At 44.1% G+C, this 22,498-nt stretch overlaps 1 protein-coding gene across 1 annotated transcript in view; it reads right to left on the reverse strand.

Moving 5' to 3' along the window:
- Positions 1-22,498, reverse strand: part of SLC35F2 (solute carrier family 35 member F2) — a 48,110-nt gene that overhangs the window by 25,349 nt on the left and 263 nt on the right. The window lies entirely within an intron of this gene.

Consider the following 22,498-nt stretch of genomic DNA (forward strand, 5'->3'; position numbering starts at 1 on the left):
TCGGCGATGCCGATGTTTCTGGTTCATGGACCACACTTTGAGGAGCAGGACTCTAGAGCAGTGCTTCCAGTTCTGCGGTCTCTCAACTCTAGGAATCCACGGAACTAATGACAGCAGTCTGGGCAGAATCTGTTTTTGACACTTCAGAAAGCTTAACGAGTCTTCTGACCATTGCTGGTAAGAAAGCAAAATAACACAATCCTTACTGGGGAGGCAGCCTGGGGCGGAGGGGGCATTTCTAGCAATTTTACTTCTAGGGGTCTGTCACCAAATCCTCTGGCAAAAATACAAAAGGCCATTACACTACTATCTATAATAGTAAAAGACTAAAGAAAAAACCTAAATGTCTACCAATAGGGAACCAGCTGAATAAACACAAAGGAGGACTGTGGGCTATCAAAAGCCAGGCAAACATTTCTTATCTATCTGGTATAAAGTGACTGCCAGGATCTACTTTAAAAAGAAGCAAATGTGGAGGAAAATGAGTAGGGTATGCTAACATTTACCTGTATTTGTTATTTTTAAGTGTAAAGATAAAAACCAAAACTGTTTTCAAAGTTATCTATAGGTCAGGAAAGAGAGCGAAGTAAAAGGTGTATGTCTGAATATATCTTGTTTTATAGTTTTGTCTTAGGAGCCATGTGACTGTTTTACAGAATTATACAGCAAAAATTTTATTTTTAAAAAGCCATCTCTAGGGGCACCTGGGTGGCTCAGTTGTTAAGCGTCTGCCTTTGGCTCAGGTCATGATCCCGGGGTCCTGGGATCGAGCCCCCCCCATCAGGCTCCATGCTCTGCGGGAAGCCTGCTTCTCCCTCTCCCACTCGCCCTGCTTGTGTTCCCTCTCTCGCTGTCTCTCTCTCTGTCAAGTAAATAAATAAAATCTTAAAAAATAAATAGCCACGTCTAAAATAAAACACAGGGGTACCTGCCTGGCTGGCTCAGTCAGTAGAGCATGTGACTCTTGATCTTGGGGTTGTGAGTTCAAGCCCCATGTTAGGTGTAGAGATTACTTAAAAATAAAATCTTTAAAATAAAATAGAATAAAATAAATACATAAAAAAACAAAATGTTACATGACTTAAGGATGCTTTAAGTTGGTAGCAAAACCAAATAGAGAGGAATTATTTCAAGTGAATTTAAAACACTAATTTGATAGTACATTCCTAATGGAATAGACCATAGAAGAGTAAGAACTATAAAATATCTTAAACTATTTGGAGGCAGTATTTGGGGGGGGGCAGTAAAAGGAGGTGGAGAGAGAGAATCTCAAGTAGACTCCCCGCTGAGCATGGAGCCCAATGCAGGGCTCAATCTCACCACCCTGAGATCATGACCTGAGCTGAAATCAAGAGTCGAACGCTTAACCGACTGAGTCACCCAGGCTCCCCTGGAGGTAGTATTGATGTTATTCTGAGACTGTGTGTATATACCATGGAATAAAGCAGAAAAAATATATATATACTGATACATTGATTTATAGTATAGGAAAAAGATGAAGATGTGAGATTGAACAGGTAAGTTAAAACCCTTTATTGTTCTGAACTTTATTGAAAAATAGAATTAACTCACACGGCATTTTATATATTTTAAAGATATATAATTCCTATCTCTGTCCACTGAAGAGCCAGTCTGAAACAACCACCAACCAGCAATCATGGACACTCTTAGTGCCTAGATATGGCAACTAAATAGGATTTCCCACTAAAAAGAACTAGGGCTCCCTGGAGAATGGCTGATTTCAGACCTGGGGTAAGAAATGTACAAAATAAGCCTAGAATACCTTGTCACACCAGATGGCAGGAAAGTGAGCAAAAGACTAGTGGCGTCATAAAAAAAGACATTCTGAACATCAATAAGAACAGCTACAATCGGAGGGCGCCTGGGTGGCTCAGTCGTTAAGCGTCTGCCTTCGGCTCAGGTCATGATCCCAGGGTCCTGGGATCGAGTCCCACATCGGGCTCCCTGCTCGGCAGGAAGCCTGCTTCTCCCTCTCCCACTCCCCCTGCTTGTGTTCCTGCTCTCGCTATCTCTCTCTCTGTCAAATAAATAAATAAAATCTTTAAAAAAAAAAAAAAAAAAAAAAGAACAGCTACAATGGACCAAAATACCTCAAATACGTTTAAATCCATGAGTTAATAAGCAATGCTTAAAATTAAAAAAAAATAAAATAAAACAGATGGAGTGCCTGGGTGGCTCAGTCGGTTAAGCGTCCGACTCTTGGGCGCCTGGGTGGCTCAGTTGGTTAAGCGACTGCCTTCGGCTCAGGTCATGATCCTGGAGTCCCGGGATCGAGTCCCGCATCGGGCTCCCTGCTCTGCAGGGAGTCTGCTCCTCCCTCTGACCCTCCCCCCTCTCATGTGCTCTCTCTCTCATTCTCTCTCTCTCAAATAAATAAATAAAATCTTTAAAAAAAAAAAAAAAAGCGTCCGACTCTTGATTTTGGCTCAGGTCCTGATCTCAGGGTCAAGAGATCCAGCCCTGCGTCTGGCTCCTCGCTCAGCAGGAAGTCTGCTTGAGATTCTCTCCCTCTCCCACTGCCCCTCCCTCTGCGCGTACTCTCTCTCTCTCTCCCTCCCTCCCTCCCTCTCTCTCTCTCTCTCTCTCTAAGATAATAAATAAATAAATCTTTAAAAAAATAAAAATAAAACTCGCTAATCATCTTTGAAGGATGCTAGGGAACCAACACCCATTATTTTAAAAATTCACACATAAAGAGGAAGAAGCAAACATTTACCCTGCCCTTCCTATACAAATGATACCTCAGGGCAATGAGCTGATGACAGAGTTTGTCTATGCAGAAATATGTAAATTAAATAATTAAAAATAATTAAAATGGAATAATAATTAAAATATTTATATTTTATAATATAAATATTATATTTAATAATATATTAAAAACAGAATGACAGAAATAGAATGGTTTACAACCCCTAATAAAATAAGGAATGTAGGCCATAAACCTCAATAGCTCCTGAACGCAGCGCCTTAGACCGCTCGGCCATCCTGACACCATAAACCTCAATAGCTCCTAAGAGAGCAAAGAAACAAGCAAACTTTATGCATCTCCTGATGGCAATACACAATATCTATGAAATATTCTTGCCAAAAAAAAAAAAAAATAAGACCACAGGATTTTTAAGGGGGCCCATGGACCAGGTCAATGAAAATATGCTGGAGAATCTATGAACTTGGATGGGAAAAAAATACACCCTGATTTTCAGTAATATTTAACTGAAGTTTAACATTCCCTTCAAATATGAACATAGGCAACGAACTACAGCAGTAGTATTAACAATGCCTAAGACCTTGCTGCCAAAGAATCACATCTTCTTATCAGATGACAACTGTTGGTGAAATTCAAAATACCATTTACAGTCATCATGACTCCACATCATGATGGTTTAACAACCATTTGTGACACCTCTTATTTAATGTCTTCTTTTTTAAAAAAGAGACATATTAAAAAAAAAAGAAACATATATATTAACATATATCACAATGTGTTTTTAATCATTTAAGACCCAAACAGATGAAACTGTTGCCATTATAATCCCATTTGTTATTTTATGCTTTTAAAAACATTTTGAGAAGGAAATACTGTAAACCCACCAAGAAGATACAATCAGCAAACCCCAGAATGTGGTAAACTCTACATGACAAATGAACAGTTTCTTCAAAAATAAACTGCAAGAAACATAGACCAAGAGGAAGCCTACAGAAGAAAGAGACATCAATACAAGAACCCATTGAAACGTATGGACCTTACATGCATCCTGATGTGAAGAAACTAGTTTAAAAACTATGTGATAGTTGGGGAAATTTGAACATGGACTAGATATTTGATACTAAGGAATTACTGTTAATTTGTAGGTGGAATAATGGTATTACGACTGTTTTTTTAAGTCCTTATCTTTTAGAGATTAATACTGAAATATTTATGCATGAGGTTCTACGGTGCCTGAGATTTACTTTCCGATAATCCAGAAGGGAGGAAGTGGAGAAGAAACAAGATGAGTTGATAAGTTTTGAAAATGGGTGATAGACAAAAATAAACTCAAAAGGGATTAAAGACCTAAATGTTGAGACCTGAAACCAAGAAGTCCTAGAAGAGAGTACAGGCAGTAATCTCTGACATCAGCCATAGCAACATTTTTCTAGAGATGTCTCCTGAGGCAAGGGAAACAAAAGCAAAAATAAACTACTGGGACTACACCAAAATAAAAAGCTTCCGCACAGCGAAGGAAACAAAACTAAAAGGCAGCCTACTGAATGGGAGAAGGTACTTGCAAATGATATATCCCCTAAAGGGTTAGTATCCAAAATATATACAGAACTTAAATAATTCAACATCCAAAAAAAACCCCAAATAATCCAATTTAAAAAATGGGCAGAAGACATGAACAGTCATTTCTCCAAAGAAGACATGCAGATGGCCAACAGACACATGAAAAGATGCTCAACGTGACTGGGCATCAAGGAAATGCAAATCAAAACTACAATGAGGGGCGCCTGGGTGGCTCAGTCGGTTAAGCGTCCAACTCTTGGGCGCCTGGGTGGCTCAGTTGGTTAAGCGACTGCCTTCGGCTCAGGTCATGATCCTGGAGTCCCTGGATCGAGTCCCACATCGGGCTCCCTGCTCGGCAGGGAGTCTGCTTCTCCCTCTGACCCTCCCCCCTCTCATGTGTTCTCTCTCATTCTCTCTCAAATAAATAAATAAAATCTTTATAAAAAAAAAAAAAAAAAAAAAAAAAAGAAGAAGCGTCCAACTCTTGGTTTTGGCTCAGGTTGTGATCTCGGGGTCTTGAGATCGAGTCCTGAGTTGGACTCCGTGCTCAGGGGGGCATCTGCTTCTCCCTCTCCCTCTGCCCTTCCCCGCCCCACCCCAGCTCCTGCACATACACACGCACATGCTCCCTCTCTCTCTCAAATAAATAAATAAATCTTTTAAAAATAAAATGAAATGAAAATGTAAAGTAAGTTGCATTTGCATATTGATATGGACAGAGTAACAGTGGTCAGCTCTGCTGGACAGTATAAATCCAGCAAAAGGGAACTTGGCAAGTTATCCATTTCTCCGGTCCTGCATAGGACCAAGAGTCCCCTGATCTGTTAACAAGTCACTCACAATCGGAAGGCAGGTACCAAGAGTAGAAGTATGGGTGTCATAAAGGTAGGGGGTGGCTTGGACAGACATGTGATTTCTTTTGTTTTTGCTCTACATTCACCGAGCAACTTCAGGGCTCATACTTCCTAAGTAGATATTTCTGTTGGGATGGTCTTCCTGGGAGCACCTGTCAAATTTAACAGCAACAACCCTCATTATAAATTAATACATTTATTTTCAGGTATAAATGTGAGTTTGAACAGCAAGAATCATTTTATCTAGAGCCTGGTGACCTCCTCCAATGAAATGACCATGATGTCCCAGACACAGAAGACTGGAATATTCCACCAACGTACAGGAATCCAGAGCTTCAGAGGTCGGCTTTCTTATCTACAATGCTACAAGCATATTCATAAAGGTTTGCCAAAACCACAGTCCGGTATTTAACTAAGTAATGAAGCAAGCTCTTCCAAAAATTGCACCATAAATAACACCCATCAGATTTTCTTATACTTGTGATTATTATGCAGAACAATGGGACAGGATGCTTCTGAAATTAGCAAAACATTTTTCCTCTACTTATCTTCACCATACGTCCTGTTGAACTTCTTAGACTCGAGGTGGGCGAGTGGGGCTAACCAATTTTTCAGTATTCTATAACAATACAACAGAAGTTGAGAGAAGAGCAAGCTTAGTGTGGGTCTAAATCCAGCAAGGAATCCATCCAATTGCACCCATTCACTTTAATTGTACCTCAAGGTATTTCCACCCAGTCCGAACTTCAACCTCTGGACCTTCCCAACCCTGCTCATTCCTGGAATTATTTCTCTTCCCCCCCCCCCAAATGATTTTATTTAGTTGAGAGAGAGAGAGAGAGGGTGAGCAGGAGGGAGAGAGAGAATCTCAAGCAGACTCCCCGCTGAGCACGGAGCCCGAAACGGGGCTCCATCCCACAACCCTGAGCACAACCTGAGCCAAAACCAAGAGTTGGGCATTCAACCGACTGAGCCAGCCAGGTGCCCCGGAACTGTTTCTTTCTATTCTAACTCTGTGGGAACAAGAGCAGGCCTATAGCCAAAGGATACTAGTGGAAGGGAAATGAAGTCAATGACTACAATGATTGATGGGTCAAACTGCCGGATTGAACCTTAAAATTAACAGAGAATTTAGGTGGGATTATTGGACATTTTTTGGCTTTCTTCTTTATCCATTTTGTGAATACCAATTTTCTAACAAGGAGAAATCTTTTTTAAATCTGTGTTCTTTCTTAAAAGAACCGGAAAAGTGAAGGGACCAGAAGCAAGCATGAAGAATCACATCAGAAGCCTTCTTGACTCCTCGTTCTGAATGCCTGTGCTAATTTGGATTCAGAGCTCACCTTCTCTCCTATGACCTGTGATTCTTTGTTGACAACCTCAGGTTTCCAAACTGCTGACTTAAAGCTCCCTGGATTTGCAAGTGGGGCATGCATCATTATCAAGTATTATTTATTTATTACGTTCATGCTAATGGGCCCCATCAGAATACCTGACTTTGTTTTCTACAGTGCCTTGACATTTACAAAAACTTTTCTGAACCCTTTTGTTTTTAATTTTTGATCCACCAGATGGTGACAGATGAAGAAAGTGAAGCTCAGAGAGGTGAAATGGGTCACCCAACTGATGTTGTTCAAAAGTGGCAGAATCGGGGGCAAAATACAAACCCCCAGCACTAAGTAAAGTGCATCTGCTATCCTACTACATTCCCTCCTACATGATTCTGTTAAATAACTTCAGGGGGCCCTGGGTGGCGAAGTTGGTTAAGTTGTCCAACTCTTGGTTTCGGCTCAAGTCATGATCTCAGGGTCCTAGAATCAAGCCCTGTGTTGGGCTCCACGCTCACCGGGGAGTCTGCTTGGGATTCTCTCTCCCTCTCCCTCTGCCGCTCCCTGCCACTCTTGCCGGCTCGCTTGTGCTCCCTCTCAAATAAATACATAAATCTAAAAAAAATAAAGTAAAATAACTTCAGAATAGAGGATCCATCCCTTTTTTTTCTCTCTCTAACCCATATTTGATGAAAACGGATGAAGCTGCAAAAATGCAGGTCGGATCATTCAAACACTCTTTTTTAAATGCCTGGTCTTTTATCGGATCATTGACTATGACTTCAATATTATATTTTCCCATATATGTTATAATGGATAATACAGTCCACGATAACTGTAGACTCGGTTATCATAGAACTAAAACAGTTCCTATAGAATTATATAATTATTTTATATTTTACTTGGAATTTTGTGGGCAAATAATAACCTAACCCACTCCAATCAATTTAATCAATACTGTCCACACTACTGAAGTACACAACCTTCCGTAATGTGTCCACTTTAATCATCACAATGTCATCCCATAGCAATAAGAGAAAGCTACCAATATCAAATCTTCTGGAAAATTAGAGTTTGGCAGAAAATCGAGTGAACGCTAGTTGAAGGGGCCAGCATCCACCGCCTTGGCTGGCTACTGATCCTTAACACACACACACACACACACACACACACACACACACCCTCGCACAAAGACAGAAAGAAGTATGTGGAGAGAGAGAGAACAGCCACCTGAAGTATGTGAAGGTAACCACACCTACAGCCTGGAACAATGCAGCCTCTTCTGAGGGAGCTGATCTGTCTTAGGGATGCTCAAATCAAGTTTATATCTGTGACTTTTCTGAGGAGGGGACCCCTCCCAGACTTCTACCTAGAGAGCAGAATGTGTGCGAATTCTCCTCGCCTGCTTGGTGGAAATCGTCCAACCTGGCAGCAACTTCAACAACCCACAGTGACCTTTTTATTACCATCTCCTTAATGGTATCCAGTTCAATCCAGCAAATATATTTTTACTATCAAGTAGGTCCCTGACACGGCCAGGCTGCGGAGCACAGAGAAATAACCAGCCCTGCCTTCACGGAATTCATAACACAGCAGTGAAGAAAAACACTGAAGAAAGAGTCTGACTTACTTCATTTAGCGTAATTCCCTCTAGGTCCATCCACTTTGTCAAAAATGGTACGACGGATGGGACCTAACCTAATCTGAGATTCCGTGGGAGGCTTTCCTCATGAAGTGATACTTCATCGGAGACTTGACCAATGAAGACAAGTTGTTCGGGTCAAGAGAAAGGAAACAGTACATATTGTCCATTACCCTCCCTGCCGGCAGCCCGTGGATGTAGCTCATCCAGATGAGCGGCCACCTAATCTTCCAAACATGTGCAGCTTAAGAAGAGTCTAGCAAATCTTGGTTCATTATTTCAAACACTGACCAAAGGTTGTGGGTTAGATGAGTTGAGAAAAAGTTTCCTTGACCTTTTATGAATGTTTACCTTTTCACCGGCATCTAGGCGGTCTTTGTGCTCTATTTTCTTGTTGGAGCCCCGTTTAGATTCTATCACCAAATGTAGTAGGCAGAATAATGGCTCCTCAAAAATGCCCATGCCCTAGGCCCCTGGAACCTGTGAATACATCACCTCATATACTGTGATATAATAAGAAAGATATATTTTAGTCTTGGCTCCCCCCGCCCAGCTCCTAAAAGTGATAAGAGAGAGAGGAGCATCTTCTGTTCTTCATAACAAGCCCCATTACAGGAAGCCTGGGTGGCTCAGTCAGTTAAGCATCTGCCTTTGGCTCAGGTCATGATTCCAGGGTCCTGGGATCGAGTCCCGCATCGGGCTCCCTGCTCAGTGAGGAGCCTGCTTCTCCCTCTCACTCTGCATACTTGTGCTCTTTCTCTGTGTCAAATAAATAAATAAAATCTTAAAAATAAATAAATAACAAGCCCCATTCAACAACACCCAAGTTTATGTTAATGAGGTGACATTTGGAAAGCCCCTAAGGAGGAGGGGAGCTGGTTACCAGGGGAACCAACCTGCTTGGAGGGTTGGAACCTTCAGCCCCACCCCAGGGAGGGGAGAAGGGCTGGAGGCTGAGCCAATCACTAATGACCAATGGTTTCATCACGGGTGCCTACATAATGAAGCCTTCCATAAAAGTCCTAACCACAGGGACGCCTGGGTGGCTCAGTACATTAAGCATCTGGCTCTTGGTTTCAGCTCAGGTCATGATCCTGGGCTCTGGGTTCAGGGCTCAGCAGGGAGTCTGCTTGAGGATTTGCTCCCTCTCCTTCTGCCCCTCCCCACCGTGCTCTCTGAAATAAATAAATAAATATTTAAAGAAAAAGTCCTAACCAAAGGACTCAGAGTCCTTCCAGTTTGGTGAACACACTGAGGTTCTGGGAGGGTGAAGCTCCCTGCCCTTTCCCGTCCCCATACTTTGCCCTATGCATCTCTTCTATCAGGCTGTTTCTCAGTTGTATCTTTTCATAATCAACTGGTAATTTAATAAATAAACTGCTTCCCTGAGTTCTGTGAGCTGCTCTAGCAAATTACTGAACCTGAGGCGGAGGTCATGGGAACCTTCAATCAGACGTATAAGGTGTCGTCAACCTGGGACTCTGGACTGGCGTCTAAAATGGGGGGTAGGGAGCTGGGAGAGCGCAATCTTGGGGGACCGAGCCCATAGCCTATGGGGTCTGCGCTACCTCCAGGTAGTGTCATAACTAAATCATAAGACACCCAATTTTATCGGGAGAATTGGAGAACTGATGGAAGTAAGAAAAACCCACGTACATCTGTGGTCAGAAGTACTAAGTGCAGGAAAACGCAGTTTTTTCCATTTCTTTGGCAAAAGGGCCCTTGCAGATGGGATTACGGTTAAGTACCTTGAGATGGGGAAGTTATCCTGGATTTATCCAGGTAGGCCCCAGCTAATCACACGAGTTCTTAAAAGGGAGAACCTTTCCCAGCTGCAGTCAGAAGGAGATGTGACCACAGGAGAGTCAGAGAGACACGCAGCGTCTTTGCAGATGGAGGGGGACCCCGGGAGCCCAGGAAGGCAGGCAGCCTCAGAAGCAGAAGACAACAAGGAAATCCACTCTCGCCCCTTCCAGAAAAGAACACAACCCTGCCAAATGCCTTGATTTTAGCCACGCGAGACCTGTGTCCGATTTCTGTCCTACAGAACTGTCAGATAATAAACTTGTGTTGTTTTAAGCCACTAAGGTTGTGGTGCTTTTTTTAACAGTAACAGAAAAGTAACACACTAGGTCAACAATGGGTGTGATACTTAAAACAACACTGGAATCATAATGTTTTAACTATTTATATTCATCTCAATGAATTTCCTTAGTAACAAGATAGTTACATCAATAAACAAGAGTCTCTCAAATTAACAGCACACAAAGCTGATCAAGAGCCATCCTGGATTAAAACTCTCATTATTTGCCAGGGAGAAAATGAAATACAACCATACCATCAAACCACAAACTACTGAACTAGTTTTATGCAAACCATCAAAAGTAAAAAATGTAAATTCAGGGATCTCTTCTTAACTATTCTGTCCTGCATGACTCTTAGATAGTCAGGAATACAGGGGAAACATATTAATACTCACCGTCTATGCCATAAAAGGAAGGGAGACTAGTGAGAGCGACTGTACTCACCTCGAATGTACATTAACTTACTGGGTTTTCATTCAACCCTAAAATGTAGGTATCATCCTGCCAAAATTCGAGAGTCTTTTCACAAGGTTCATAAGGTAAATAAGTAACAGCGTTGGATCAAAATCCAGATAAGGCTCTAAAGCCTGTGTTCTTCCCATTCCGCTACGCTAAGAGAATAATTGTGGGAAGAAAGTAAGAAAGGTGCTCAGTTCCAGAACGACGACTTCTCAGTTCCTACGGCATTTGCGTTGTACCCCTCCTTCCCCATCTTCTAGATTCTGCCTGTGGTGTTTTATACGTCCGTTGCATTTGCTTTATTAGATTATAAATGCAGAAACTACCTCATGGATATTTTCGTGCCCCCCCATATGCATATCTACACAGTATCTAGTACTGTTACTGTTATGGTTGTTGCTACTATTGTAATTACCATTATTACTGTTAACCACTGTTACCATTAACAGTGAAAACAGTATCTAACACCCTGAGTGCACCCTATCTATGTACCAGGCACTGTCCCAACAATTTCATGATTTCACAGTCCTAATTCATTCAATCCTCCCAACAATCCTAAGAGGTTGGTGCTACTGTTACTGGTATTTATAAAGAAACTGAGGCACAGAGATGTCACACAATGTGCCCAATATCACACAGCTAGCGAATGGCAGAACCCGGAGAGCAACCCCAGCAGTGTGGGCTCACGGTCACTGTCCCATGGGAGTACATTACTGGCATCTATTAGGGACTCAGAAAACCTTCCTCATTATCCTAACAAAAATGAGGTGGCTTAATAAACATAACGGTGTGGCCGGGGCCATGCTAAGGGCTTATGTCACTCCATTTGAAATTCACAAAACCTCCATGGGATAGGGATCATGTGCACACAGCTTCACCGGTGAGAAACGTGCCTAAGGTCAAAAAATCATGAAGTCTGTATTTTTCCCATTCTACATACTGCCTCCCTGATAGTAACAAAAATAAATCATGTAATATTGAAGATTCTGATACCATGCAAGGAGATCACATGATACAAATTATCCTGCATCTCTAACAGTCAGCACTGATTAGCACAGCCCCTTTGATTGTATGTTCAACAATTATTTTCATAAGCGCTGTTGTAATGAAAATGAGAGAGGACATAATATCTATATATGTTAGTCTCGCTCTGTCCTCCGATTTGTGATTGGTCGAAATGAGAAAGTGTGAAACACATGGGCAAATCGCCTATTCTCTTTGGATACCTGTCTGAGGACTGTGAGTCCTACAGCCTCGATGGATGTGGGGAGGGGGCATTAACTGGGGTCAGTGTGTGGAGGACTGGCCTCTCACCTCCAGGACCCTCCCAAGCCCCAGACACCTCTGTGAAAATTCAACCAGGGGCACCCAGGTGCACATACTGCAGAGGCCAGGAATAGAGCTCCAGGCGGGCAGGCAAGGTGGATGCAGGGATGGGGGAAGGGCAGATTCTCAAGGACGGGATTAGCACGGGGCAGCGAGTGCACTGTTTCAAGAGTCTGGATGATGAGAGTTTAGGACAGATACACCGCCCTCTCTCCACCCGCCCCCGTATGGCACAGGCACGGAAGGAAACAGACGAACCCTGTTCTCAGCAAGCAGCTGAGAAGCCACTGCCCATAAAACTTCAAATTCCCACGACTGCCTGCTCACTGAGGCTGTATCAGAAGTTCTGAAGGACTATTTTTTTTTAACTGTTGTAAAATCTAAATGAGCCTTCCTACGGACTATCAAAACAAAACTGCTTGTTTCTGTGTGTGGTTTAAACTGTCAAATGTGATCCTGGGGTGAAGACAAGCAACCAGTGGGCAGTTAAAAGAAGAAAATCAACAGCCAGTCAAAGCACAGACAGAAAATCCCGGTGTGGCTGGGGTCCGGGCTCCAGCTGTGTCCCTGCCCTCTGTGGTCTGGCACATTAACCTCCTCAAACTCTGTAAAGTCCTAAATCCTCTGTTTCACCTACACCAGTGGTGAGCTGGATTTCTCACTAGTACACTCCTCAAACACCAACCAGGCATCAGGAAAGAGCAGTCTGCGTCAGATCTAGAAAGTTCCTGGCACTTGGCCTGGAGGGAAGGGCAGGCGGAGGCGGAAGGGAGATTTCCTGTGAGCTTCTCAACCCTCCACAAGGGCTCACACCAGAAAAACCCACTCGCCTGCTTAGTCAGCTTCCCTGCTCCTGATTTAACCCAGCCAGCTCTCAAACTTTTCAACAGAACGCCTCTATTAGGCAAAGAGAAGAAAATCACCGTTCGTGGGGAACCTGATGCCAGCCCCAACTTTTTTGACTCTCAGGGGCTATCCTTAAAACCCATGTAAATTGCACTGTGTATAGGGCAAACCATTTAGTATAAAAATAACGTGCAAAACATGGTTATTTTTTTTTCAAGATTTTATTTATTTGGCAGAGACAGAGAGAGAGAGAGAACAAGCAGGGGGAGCAGCAGAGGGAGAAGCGGGCTTCCCGCTGAGCAGGGAGCCCAATGCAGGACTTGATCCCAGGACCCTGGGATCATGACCTGAGCCAAAAGCAGCCGCTTAACGACTGAGCCACCCAGGCGCCCCAAAACATGGTTCTTTCACAGGTAGTACGGGGCATCTCTCAGAAGTGGAAACATGGAAAGCCTAAGAACAGAGACCCACCTGCACCAGTGATCAGGGATATGCAGATTAGAGATACTCTTTACATTCATTTGACTGTCAAAACTTTAAAAGTCTAATAATACCAAGTGTTAGAAAGGATGTTTGTTCACATACTCAGCTGGTGGCTGTGTAAACCGATACAACTGCTTTGGGAAAACAGTTCAGCATTTTGTGAAGTTGAAAAGTCACGTGCCCTACCATCTGGCTCTGTGTCCATCCATCCCCCTGCCCCCCATCCCGCCCCAGATACTCTATATGCACGTGTGTGTGTATAAAAGAAGCGCTGGGGCACCTGGGTGGCTCAGGCGGTTGTGCTCTGACTCTTGATTTTGGCTAAGGTCATGACCTCAGGGTAGTGAGCTAAAGCCCCAGGTGGGGTTCTGCGCTGAGATGGAGCCTGCTTAAGATTCTCTCTCTCCCTCTCCCTCTGCCCTTCCTCCCACTTGTGCTCTCTTTCTCTCTCTAAAAAATGGAGAAAAAGAAGTGCTTATATGTGATCAATAGAAGACATGTAGAAGAATGTTCCTGGAAGTCCTGTTCACTATAAGAAAAAACCTGGAAAAAACCCAAATGCCCATTAACTGAATTAATAAAGTATGGTATATGCACAGGAAAGAATATTACACAAAGTGAGGGATCTTGTAGCATTGCACAACAGTACAGATGAATCACAACAGATTATCTATAGCATGATATCCTTTTAATAAAGTTAAAACAATGATAATAAAAGCATACTTTTTGGGGCACCTGGGTGGCTCAGTCGGTTAAGTGTCTGCCTTCGGCTCAGGTCATGATCCCAGGGTCCTGGGATCGAGTCCCCCATCAGGCTCCCTGCTCGGCGGGAAGCCTGCTTCTCCCTGTCCCACTCCCCCTGCTTGTGTTCCGTCTCTCGCTGTCTCTCTCTCTCTGTCAAATAAATAAATAAAATCTTTAAAAAAAATAAAATAAAAGCATACTTTTTAGAAATACACAAAGGAACAAAACTGTAAAAAAAAAAAAAAAAGAGCAAGGGAATGGTGAGAGGTATATTCAGGATGGTGATGATCTCTGGTTGGGGAAGAATGTGGGCACAGGGCCTGACCAGGCAGATGTAAGTTACCATCATGATTCTAGTTTTAGGGCTGCTGATGGGTTTGCGGAACTTACTGCATAAAAAATAGTAATTTAGCCATTTGTGGGCCAACACTGAACACATGTCACGAGCCAAGGATGATTACCCATGCCACTGGAATCTAAAATGTAAATTAAATCAGGAGCACCTGGCCGGCTCAGTCAGTGCAGCATGCGACTCTTGATCTCAGGGTCGTGAGTTCAAGCCCCACACTGGGGGTAGAGCTTACTTAAAAAAAAATAGTAAAATAAAAAATAAATGATGTTCCAGGAAGACGCATTATATTATATATCCTGTGACTTTATATACTCTCTGGCAGCCCTGGGGATACAAATAGCAAAAAGCCTGGGGCGGGGGGGGGGGGGCGGGGGGGGGGGGGTGCAATGTTAATTGTCCAAGGCTTTTTTCTTTTCCTCCCCAGTTTTCTGCTCAGTTCACAAGAGGCAGGATAGCGCAGTGGTTAGGAGCACAGGCTCTGGGGCCAGACTGCCTTGTGGGGCAGCTTAAGAAATGGTTCTTCTAGAACCATGAGAGACGATGGACTCTGAAAAACAAACTGGGGGTTCTAGAGGGGAGGGGGTTGGGAGGATGGGTTAGCCTGGTGATGGGTATTGAGGAGGGCACGTTCTGCATGGAGCACTGGGTGTTATGCACAAACAATGAATCATGGAACACTATATCTAAAACTAATGATGTAATGTATGGGGATTAACATAACAAAAAAAAAAAATAAAAAAAAAAAAAAAAAAGAAATGGTTCTTCTAGACTCTTCTTTTTTTTTAAGATTTTATTTTTTTAAGTAATCTCTACACCCCACGTGGGGCTCGAACCCACAGCCCCAAGATCAAGAATCACATGCTCCACTGACTGAGCCAGCCAGGCGCCCCTCTTCTAAACTCTTCTGAGCAAGCTTGTCCCCGTACACTACTCTGGCAAGCTGTAACCACACACCACAATACTAGTCTCAGACTCTCAGTAGGATTTGCTGGACTAAAGAAACCGAGTCAGTATGTTCCTTAAATACTCTGGCTTGCAAGGAATAACTAGAAAGAAGTTTGGGACTTAAGTGTGATTTTTCATAGACTCTCTCTCTGCATCATTAACACAAATAGCCAAGTTTTTGTGCTATATCACTTATCTGATGACCTTAATTAACGCAGACTTCTGTAACCATTTAAAAAAAGGTCCCCAAATCTATGGACTAGAAGTTTTTCTAATTTATTAAAATGAAAATTATTTAAATCTTCATTCACAGCCTACTTATACTTTCACTATGAGCAATTCTGAGAAATTGGGTTATCTGATTTCTACAGTGTTAGCAGGTCAGAAGTCATCATTTAGAAAGAATGCAGACTTCCGGAGATATGTTCAGTAACACAGAAAAAATCACATGTGACAACTGTGAGAAAAAAAATAAGACAAATAATTCACTTCAATGGCCCCTGAGCATTTTACTATTACTGCCACTCAGCAGAATAATTAAACTTCACGACGATGATCCTGAATCATGAAGAAAGTGTTATGCTGAATACACTTTACTAAAAGGTGAACAGTCTTATATATTTGTTTTAAATATACCATGAAGATTTTCTTTCTTTTTTTTTTTTTTTAAGAGAGGGAGAGAGGTGGGGGAAAGGGCAGAGGGAGAGGGAGAGGGAGAGAGAGAATCGTAAGCAAACTCCATGACCAGCAAAGAGCCCAGCGTGGGGCTGGATCTCACGACCCTGAGATCATGACCTGAGCTGAAATCAAGAGTCTGACACTCAACCAACTGAGCCACCCATGGTAGGTGGCCCTACCATGAAGACTTTTAAAAAATGTTTTGTTTTTTTCTGAGCAAAATCTCCAAGATTAGTTGCAAATGGACCCACAAGAAAATGACATGCCCTAGAAAGCTGTTCAATACAAATTAATGAAATGTGGGGCACCAGGGTGGCTCAGTCGTTAAGCGTCTGCCTTCGGCTCAGGTCAAGATCTCAGGGTCCTGGGATCGAGCCCCACATCGGGCTCCCTGCCCAGCAGGAAGCCTTCTTCTCCCTCTCCCACTCCCCCTGCTTGTGTTCCCTCCCTCGCTGTATCTCTCTCTGTCAAATAAATAAATAAAATCTTAAAAAAAAAAAAATCAATAAAATGTGGAAGAACTGCTGCCCAAAATGATGAATTAGTTAACAGAAGTGAGTCATCCATTACATGAATAATGCCACTCAACTGGATTTAAAAGTAAACTTTAATACTTGGAAGAGTGCATTTTAAGTTAATCTGTAGAATTCGCCTGTGTGAAAGGATTCGTTTTTCTCTGATGATCCTCAATAAATAATACTACAAGGAAGTTTTTGTAGCTTTTTTAATAACCTTCCCAAAACTTATATACACAAGCAATTACCTGGGGAAGCAATTCACTTCTTCCACAGATGTGGCTACTGTTCAGAGCAACCCTGAAAACTCCTCTTCAAAAATAGCCTACTTTAATTTCAGCCCTAACGCGTCCATCTGATTTACCAAACCTTGCTGCAAACAGGTTAGTACTGTTCCTAGAAATCAAGTGCTACCATTTCAGTTCAAAGCCAGGCACGCAGTCAGTAGAGTACAGGTATTTCAAAGATGAACTGCCCTCTCCAGCCTTAACACATTCTCCCACGCTGGTGATGACGACCTTGATGTCGCGATATGGTCGGTGTAATGAGTTGGGAGCAAGGGCCTGAAGAATACAGATGAAGGGCACCTCAGCCAAGATGTGTGCCAAGAGAGACAGGGAAGAAGACTGCCTGACTCACAGGGCCGTCTAGAGAGTCTTTAAGCCGCCAGAAGACGGGGGACACACTGGTCACGCTGTGGTTTGTGCAGGCTGAGAGCTGGAAACTACTTGGGTGGCCATCACTGGAGGACCAGGGGAGCACGGAATACTCTGCAGCACTTAGTTAGAAACAGCAGGGCTACATCAGGGGTCCGCAACCCGGGGAGGCATCTAACAACGCCTGGAAAGATTTTTGATTGTCACGGAGGGACTGGGGGGGATGCCATGCTGGCATCTAGTGGGTTGAGATCAGGGATGCTGCTACACCCTACATGGTAGAGGACAGTCCCCCACAACAAAGAATCATCCCACCCAAACTGTCAAGAAGGCTGATACTGAGAGTCACTGAAAGAGGTACAAGACAACATGACCACGTTATAAACATACAGTCCTGGATGGAAATGTTTTTTGTTTTTAAAGAGATGTGGGGGCGCCTGGGTGGCTCAGCTGGCTGAGCATCTGACTCTCGATTTCAGCTCAGGTTGTGATCTCAGGGTCGTGAGATTGAGCCCTGTGTCAAGCTCCGTGCTAAGCAGGGAGTCTGCTTAGGATTCTCTCCCTCTGGCCCTCCCCCCACTCGCACTCGCTCACTCTCTAAAATAAATAATCTTAAAAAAAAAGAAATGTGATCTATTATAAAATTCCTATTGGGGCCACTTGGGTGGCTCAGTCGGTTAAGCGTCTGCCTTCAGCTCAGGTCATTATCCCAGGGTCCTGGCATGGAGGCCCACATCGGGCGGGCTCCCTGCTCAGCGGGGAGCCTGCTTCTCCCCCTATTTGTGCGCTCTCTCTCTCTCTGTCAAATAAATAAATAAAATCTTTAAAAAATAAAAAATAAAATTCCTATTGGGAATTAGGGATTCATTCAATCATCTGATGTTCATTATCTATTGTAAGGTAGGCACTGTGCTGAGCAGAGGCTGATGTTAATTAAATAATCTCACAAATGAAAGGGGGAAGGGAGGGGATATTTTGGAGACTGGTAGGATCTAGAGTCCCTCAGTTCCGCACTTACACGAGCCACAAAGCCCCTCAACTGACATCCTTGCTTACATGACGCTAAAGAACAGTCCCGCTCAGCAGAGCTGCAAGCCAGCTGGAGACCCTGCCGTGTACACAGCGAGCACTCACTGGGTGTTTGTCGAATAAACAGATGAAGGCCACACAGTTCAACACCACTAAACGACTCCTTCAAAAACTTCTGGGCCTTAACCTTTGAAAGGAGGAAACTGAACAGAGAGGAGGAGCCCAAGGGCCAGGCCCTTTGCCAGACAATCACAGGTGTGCACCCGTCCACTGACCGACTACTAGTGTCCTTCCTCCTCAAGCCCATGCCCACCTCACACCAAGCTACTTGCAGTTCCCTAAGCAAAACATTCTCCTTCTCCTAGTTCACCTGGAAAACTCCTATTCAGGCTTCCAATTCCTGATCACCTTGTCTGCCTTGCGTCCCAACCCTACCTCACCCTGGTGACCTTGATTTCTGCCTTCCTTCGTGCCGTCTGTACTTTGTGCTCACCTCTACCACACTCGTCATAACTTCTTACCATTACGTGATCATGAACTCTCTCAAACTAAATCCTATTCATCTCTGTAGGCAGTGGTCTAGAACCTAGAACACCACAGATGCTCAAGGTGTGGCAAATGAAAGAATGAACGAATCCATGTCCAGCACCGTGCTACAAAAGGAGTGGGATAAAGTCTGTGCCCTCGAAAAGCTTACCATCTTAGATAATAAATAAATGAAAAGATGTAGAAAAACTAGTAAGAATTAAAATATTAGAATTCTAGGGGAGCAGCTGGCCGGTTACCTCAGTTGGTTAGAGCTTGGTGCTGATAGAATTCTAGGGGTGCCTGGGTGGCTCTTGATTTCGGCTCAGGTCATGATCTCAGGGTTGTAAAATCGATCCCTGCTTAGTGGGGAGTCTGCTTGAGAGTCTCTCCCCCTGCCTATCCCCCCTACCCCTTGCTCCCACACACGCTCTCTCTCTCTAAAGTAAATAAATCTTGGGGCGCCTGGGTGACTCAGGTCATGATCTCAGAGTCCTGGGATCAAGCCCTGCATTAGGCTCCCTGCTCAGTGGGGAGTCTGCTTCTCCGTCTGCCCCTCCCCCTACTCGTGCACGCTCTCTCTCTCTCTCAAGTAAATAAAATCTTTAAAAAAATAAATCTTTAAAAAAATAAAAAATAAAATATTTAGAATTCTAAGTCAACATTACACTTAAAGAAAATAAATTACTGTACCCTTTGTAGATACCATCACACATCCTCACAAAATTCAGAAATAAAAGACTAGACATAAACACACAAAATATAAAGGTAAATACAGTTAGTGGCATGTAAATGATTCTGATCTTTTTATATGTGTCTGCATATTTAAAATGAATGTGAACTCATTTTTCATCAGAATAAAATATTGAAAATAAATATAACCAAAAAAAGCTTACCATCTCTTCACTGGGAATAGGATAAATATGTGAAATAATAATTGAAGATTTTTGCTAGAGATGCAAACTTGATAGTCATTATAAGAAATATGCATTTTTTCATATACGAATTATGTACAGGTGTTAGGATGTAAACTGCTAAATGGTATGCAATTAGATAAATCTCCTCAGGTACTCTAGGAAACCCATAGCCTCCTATCCAGCTGTTGTCATTTGCGCTGATAGCAACAAATGGCCGAAGCTGAAGTTACGGAGTCGGCTTGAAAACATAGAGTGCTTCTTACCATGAATGCCTGGCACATAATAAGTCCTCGATAAACTTTTATTGATTGAGTGATGTGATATTCTTAATCAAAGGGAAAAATTATCTACTAATGAGGCAAGTGTATCAGGAGCTGGGGTTACCTAGAACACATCCTTCTCATAATGAAAACAGGCCCCAAATGTTTCCCCTGTACTTAGCACCCAGTTGCCAAAAGGGCTATTCTTCCCCCTTTTTGGTAAAAGGAGTAGAAAAGAATTGTGTCTGACCCTCCATATACAAACTATCCTTCCATCTCCTATCCATATGGTAATAACACATCCACTCACCAGCCTCCCCCATGGCTCCCTGGCTATAGCTGGGGATTCAAACTTAAATCTGGGAGGTAAATTTTAATACTGAGAGTTTAAAATAATGAGTATAAAGAATACTGGATATCTGGTAAAATGCATTTTTCTGATTGCTGGGTCAGACAAGGAAAAACTGCAAAACAGAATCTGAGTGTCTGGACGGGTTGCCAGAGGTAGGAATGAAAACCTTAAGGAACAAGAGTTCCGCCAACCGGGGCACGTGGGTGGCTCAGTCGGTGAATTGGCCAACTCTTGATTTCGGCTCAGGTCCTCATCTCATGGGTCATGAGATCGAGCCCGGCATCGGGCTCCATGCTCAGTGGGAGTCTGCTTGGATATTCTCTCCCTCTGCCGCTTCCCTGCTCATGCATTCTCTCTCTCCAATTAAAAAAAAAAAAAGTTCTGTCAACCAAAAAAAAAACCCTCCAGCCCAAGATCCTTGGAATAAAGACCAAAGAAAGGAAGCGTGCAGGGAGTGGGGCAGAAGGTAAAGGAAGCCTCAAGAACCCTTGTCATCCCTCATTCATTCTTGCATTTACGTGCTAAGGGTTGTGGGAGACAGAAAAAGGAAAAAGTCTTCATTCCTGCTGTGAAGGACTCCATCCATCAGGAACGTAAGATGGCCACAAACAGCCATCACACAGGGAAGAAAGTAACAATCCATAAAGGAGGTACAAAACAAGTGTGTTCAGAGACGGAAGAAATCTCATATTTGGGAAGCTATTACACCTGACTATACAAATACCAGGATTTTGAAAATATTAGAACATTAGGAGAAAAAAGAAAGCACTGCTAATCCTTGCGCTTACGTCTTGCGACACCGCTGTCTGCCCATCCTCGGGGCATCTGGCTCTCCTGGAGCTACCCCACACTCCCCAACACCCAGGAATGGGGGGCTGATGGCAGGTGACAGCCAACTTCAACAAAGCAGTACCATGAGCCAGGCTGTGCGGTCAGCCCCGTAAGCCTCACAATTTCCCTTACAAAGAACAAACTGTTACTATACCCAGTTTACAAGTAAGAAAATGGGGCACAGAGAAGTTAAGTGACTTGCCCAAGGTCACCCAGCTCATAAGTGGCACAAACAGGAGTTGAGTCCAGAATCTGGGCCCTTGGCCATGACCCGACGCTGCCTCCACGCTGAGAACCTGTGGACGTTTATCAGGACGTATACAGCTGAAACACGCAAGGTGATTTTGGGCCAAGGTGGCCCTTGAAGCACCAGCATGTATTTCAAACTATTCTTATTTACACAACAAAAATGCGCACACCATTCTTGACCTGGCTTTGAAAATGAGTTTTCACAATCTTTAATGGGATATTTGCTTTGTTAATCTGGGAGGAAAAAAAAAAAAAGCCTGTTTCCTGAGGGGCCAGGGGCCAGAAGTAGTTAAACAGTTTTGACTGGCGCTCGCAGGCACCACTCCTGACGGGTCATCTCATGGCCTGGGGCAAAATGCTCAGCCTTGTTTGTTTCTTCGCCAGCAAAGTGGCTGTAACAACAGTACCATCTCATAAAGTGGTAAAAACCACATGATAGTGTGCGCATAAAGGGCTAAGCACCGTAGGCCAAGCACCGAAAGCTCAATAAACGTGGCTTTCGTTACTGAGGTCCTAGGAGCTCTGTGTTTGCAGAAGGCAAGTCCCGCAGTGGCCACAGCAAGGCTTTCCCCATCCCAGAGTCGCTGCCCATCCCTGAAGCATTTTGCTGTGCCCTCCGGGGCCCAGGGACGCCGGAAGCGGGTTTCCCTGCACCCCGAGCCGGGAGGTGGCTGTGTCACCTCGCCCAGGGCCAGGAACGAGGCAGGCTCCGGACGACCTCAGGGCGGGACCACAAAACTTACACCAGATTTCCCACTCGGGTGAACTCCTCGCTTCGTGGAGGATCAGGGCCCTGTCTGACGGGCCTGGCAGCGGCAGGGACGGGGCGCGGGCTCCCCCACCTGCCGAGCCCTGCTTCACAGCATCCCTGGGGAGCTCGTCCCCTCCCCGTCGCGGGGCGAAGGGGGTGGGGGTGCCACCGGGGACCGACCTAGCCGCGCCGACACGCTCGATGTCCCCAGATCGTCTGGAACACATCCCACGATTTCCAAGAGGGCGCCGGCGGAGGAGCGCGGCGCTTCACAAAGCCAGGTGAGCAGCCACGGCCCCGCCGCCCGCGTGAGCCGCGGGAACCGGCCCGGTCCGCGCGGCCGCCACCTCCGCGCCGCCCCCCACCCCGGCCGCCACCTCCGCG

Source organism: Phoca vitulina, unplaced genomic scaffold, assembly GCF_004348235.1.
Source record: "Phoca vitulina isolate PV1807 unplaced genomic scaffold, GSC_HSeal_1.0 scaffold38, whole genome shotgun sequence".
NCBI classification, from domain to species: Eukaryota; Metazoa; Chordata; class Mammalia; order Carnivora; family Phocidae; genus Phoca; species Phoca vitulina.